Source organism: Dermacentor silvarum, chromosome 10 (assembly GCF_013339745.2).
Source record: "Dermacentor silvarum isolate Dsil-2018 chromosome 10, BIME_Dsil_1.4, whole genome shotgun sequence".
In the NCBI taxonomy this organism is placed as follows: domain Eukaryota; kingdom Metazoa; phylum Arthropoda; class Arachnida; order Ixodida; family Ixodidae; genus Dermacentor; species Dermacentor silvarum.
The window spans coordinates 62859862-62864556 of NC_051163.1; the positions used below are offsets into that span (position 1 = coordinate 62859862).

Below are 4695 nucleotides of genomic sequence, written 5' to 3' on the forward strand. Positions count from 1 at the left end.
GCAGATGCATGGCTGACTACTAACGTACTAACAACGGCATTAAGGTAACCGATAGTTGCAATAGTATAGTGTTTCAACAGCGCCCGAATTTCAAGTTCCTTCTCTATAGATGGTAGCTGCATGGAATTCCGGTGGTCATTAATTGTTTTCAGAGCACAGACTTTATTTATAGAGCGCAGCGCTGGGCACCCAGACGAGCTCAACGTCATCACGTCATCACTAAAGACATTGCATGGATGGATAGATGCAATGAGTGTCCCCTTTACCGTTCTCCACCAAGCTCTTTTTCTCACATTACCTGAATTCTTACCTATCTTTTTTTTTAACCAATTATCAGCAACGTGCAGCGCCTGTACGGCAGAAAGCATTGATTGTTTCGCAGGCGCACTTCACAGGAAACAAGCGTATATGTCACAGAGTATACAGGCTCTCGCGCTCCAATTTCTCGTGAAGCAAACGGGGAACGTGATTTAACTGCAGCACACTGTAGGGTGAGCTAGTACATTCTAGCGCACGCAACAAGCAGCTGGACGAGCAGGGCGTTTGCTGTGCGAAGAAGTGTGACTTTTACCGACAGGGGCCGCCACAGCTAACTGCCAACCTTAGCTCCGCACGGGTGTCCGAAGGGAAGAAAAAGTACGTTACGGCTGTTTGTTGTTAGTCCCGCACATGGCCTGCGTCCTCCATGTCCTCTGTGCTGGCGTCTCCTTTGCGCTAATAAATTAGAACCAACAAAGTTTACACTCTATTAAAGAGGTAACATTAGATCAATGGAAAAACTCGGAAAAGATGGCGCCCGGTATACTTTTATACTATCTCATTGTAGTTGAAAAGAAAGGCGTATAATCATTGCATTCTACCAGTGCTAACATATGGGGCAGAAACTTGGAGGTTAAAAAAAAGCTCGAGAACAAGTTAAGGAGCCCACAAAGAGCGATGGAACGAAAAATGTTAGGCCTAACGTGAAGAGACGGGAAGAGAGAGGTGTGGATCAGAGAACAAACGGGGATAGCAGATATTCTAGTTGACATTAAGCGGAAAAAATGGACCTCGGCAGGCCATATAATGCGTGGGGTGGATAACCGGTGGACCGTTAGAGTAACAGAGGAGATACCAAGAGAAGGGAAGCGCAGTCGAGGACATCAGAAAACTAGGTGGGGTGATGAAGTTAGGAAATCTGCAGGCGCAAGTTGAAATCAGCTAGCGCAAGACAGGGCGTGATCGGAGGACACAGGGAGAGGCCATCGTCCTGCAGTGGACATACATATAGGCTGATTATGATGACGATTATGATGATTATGATACTATCGTATAATCACGTGAACACGTTCTTCATTCTCTCAACACTTGGGGCGTGACCACATTGGGCGTGACCCCACTGCGCAATTGCCTCTTCAAATAGCGCACCAGCAGCTTGCATACTTTGAATTTACGCGGCATGTGTTCAGCCATGCCCACGAGAGGGCGGCACAAGCAGCAATGCCGAAACGGGCCGCAGTCGCAGTTCCCTCGTTGCAGATGTAAATCATGGGCTATAATAATCGTATTGCTTAAAGACAACTACGATTAGCCTAACAGCTCATTGCTTAGAGACCTAATACCTGTAAAACATCACACTATCTGTGAATTATTAACCGTCGTGGCCTCAGATCTTACAATATTACAGAACTCTCACCGCTGCTGTGGTAGGGCCGAATTCGTGGCTATATATAGCTGAACAAAAGTGCTGTGGATGTACTTCCAAAGTACATATACTAAAATTGGAACGATACAGAGAAGATTAGCATGGCCCCTGCGCAAGGATGACACGCAAAATCGTGAAGCGTTCCACATTTTTTTTTCTACTTTCCAGCGTGACATAAAACAAGCACTGAAATAACTTTTTTTTAACTTTCTGTATGTTCTTTGCACGAAGCTCTCGCAGCACAATTACGTTTCAGGATGTCTCAGTCTGCAATTGAAACCTAACCGCACGAAAACCCCAAGAAATAAATCGCAACAAATGAATATATAGTGTCATCTGTCTGAACCAATTAGGATTTCGTCAATCAATCAAACCCAAAGCACCGGAGAATATAGAACTGTAATGATCGAGCTGTTTTTAATAAAAGGCGTATACAGACATATTCCTGACAAACATGGTTCTCCATTTTAGTTCGGGGTGCAGGAGAGCACATTTGCCGCAATTGTCACGGCACGGTGATTAGGCGGCGAGGGGGGGCGGGGGGGGGGGGGGGGGTCAGCTGAAGCAAATGTTCAGATGTGTGTCCGCGCTTCTGTTACTCCAATGTCCTATCTCTGCAAAATTAGAAGAAACGCCGCTGTATGCGTTGTTAGATAAGTTATGGTTGTAATTAGTTTGTGATAAGATAAGTTTGGGATTAGATAAGTTATATGGTGCAATTTTACAACGCCACCGGGTTAGTCTGACTTTGAGAACCGATTTAACAAAATTGCTTTGGATTGCGTTCTACCTTGGGTGGTGATCGACGCCCCAACCGCGCTGAACCTAATTTCTTCCCTAATCCTGAACACGCATGTCGAAAAATTATTAAATGGCGTTCGTAAATTCAATGAAAAATTTGGAGGACCATAAGCTTTGTCGTTGAGAGTGGAACGCGATAGCATTCAAAGATCCCTAGATGCTTCTCAAACTTCCCGGCAACTGCAGATATATGCACGAAGGCGAGTTTTCTTAAAGAAACGCGGCCTCTTGCGTGGGACGATCCCGAAGTTTGTGCACAGCCGCGCCAAAAAAATTACATCATTCTCATGTTTCCGTTATTGTTTCGCACCTTTAATATTTCCCTCTGAGAATATTGAGCATATAAGGCATGCGCTGTCGCTGTTTTGTTTCATGGCATTTGTTTGTGGGCTGACATTCCCAAAATTCCGAGGAATAACTTTGTCAACAATGTAAGACAAGGTATCAGCAACTTTAGTTCTAGAATGGTGTGGCGATATGACCCGCATACACCGCATGCCATATACATATACCTAAATATATACGGTAAGTTTAGTTGACGGAACGCCGGCACCGACACCGGATTTTCTGCTACAGGGGGCCCTTAAGGCTGTCGCGTTAAAATATTAATTGATAACATTTGCTTTATGAACAACGCACAAGTTGCAATGGCGCCCATTCCAATCCGAAAACAGCTCGGATGGGCATTTCAGCCTCTGGAAAAAATTAAGAGAAAGACGCAGGCGCGCAGCCATTGTCGTGTCATCGTCGTCGTCGATTTCGTTGTTGTCGAGTCGTCTTGGTCACGTGGTCGTCGTCGTCACGGTGTCGTGCCATGTTAACACTGTTGCGCAAAGCCAAATCATGTGGCGCAATGTTGCGTCATGTTGCGCAAAATCAAATCACGTTGAGGATAGTTTGTGCAACCAGCGTCAAGCACCGCTACGACGCGAGCTGATTTATTGATACTGGGTCATTGTTACTTTAATTGACAATCACATTCAGTGGTTTCTGTAGCAATTCTTGTTTAGAATTTTAATTAGTTTGATGTCGCAGCAATACTCAACGGAAAAAAACACCGCATATCCACGGGGTGAATGATGATGAGTGGGCGAAGCTCCGGAGGGAATCATCGGTAAACCGTGAATCTTCCGTGTAATTCGCCCAGTCTCGCCGCACTAAATCGAACGATTGACTTCCACCAATGACACGCGCCATATGTGACGTCATTCCTATTTTATAACAGCGCCCTTCATTATAATTGCACCATCTCCCGCTTAAGGGGACGCTAGCACAAACGCGTTAGAAACGTGCAGTACTCTCTAGTAAGGGGGAGAGGCCACAGCGTCTTACGCAGCCGTTTACACATGCCGGAACGTGCACCGCGTTTGCCGACGCCATCACATGACTGCTGAGAGACTATAACCCCCGTATTCATAAACGCTCCTCGACTTGAACTTGACTTGCCACCGCCTTCAACGCGTTTCGAACGCGCTGCCCAAGGCGGTGGCAAGTCAAGTTCAAGTCGAGGAGCGTTTATGAATACGGGGGTAAGGCGGAGAGGCCACAGCGTCTTACACCAGCTTCTTACACGGGCCGTAACGCGCTAGCACAAACGCGTTAGAAACGCGCAGTCTTTCGTTAATGTTGGGTATTTATTGTCATCGTGGCGCGTGTGTCCATGTGCGCCTAGTGGCGTAGTGGTTAGCGCCGCGCGTTCGGAAGCGAGGGGGGTCCCTGGTTCGATTCCGCGCTACGGGCACAACTTTCGGAACTTTTTTTTTTTCACAAAAGTAGACGTGGCTACCTACTACTACTACATACTACAGAGGAGGGACAGACCCACACCCTAAGGAGCTTCGCCCCTAAAACGTGCTTTTAACTGTTCATATACAATGTCTACGTAGCGACTTTTCGCTTGGTACCGTGCTCTCTTGCGTCAAACGACGCTCTTCTTCGTTTTACCACCTATTGCTGAACTGCCGTTCGTAATTGGAACCACAGAATCTCACCTTCTATCAGCGCAGAGCTTGCCCTCAAGACAGCAGAATAAACGACATGCGCAGCATCCGAAGTAGTTGATTACAGGCTTTTGCGCAGTAAGGTGGCGCAAGATCATGGCGATAGCTGAAGGAAAAATGATTATGCACTCTTAGGAAAGCTAGGCAGGATGTGCAAGATGGCAAATACATAGCGCTATCTGTAGAACTTTGGCTCCGACATCCGTAGCG

General features: G+C 46.5%; 1 non-coding gene across 1 annotated transcript; it reads left to right on the forward strand.

Moving 5' to 3' along the window:
* The first annotated feature begins 1734 nt into the window (after nt 1-1734).
* LOC119432048 (U6 spliceosomal RNA) lies at nt 1735-1837 on the forward strand. Its single transcript, XR_005188121.1, has one exon. It is a non-coding gene; the product is annotated as a U6 spliceosomal RNA (small nuclear RNA).
* Nucleotides 1838-4695: the final 2858 nt, after the last annotated feature.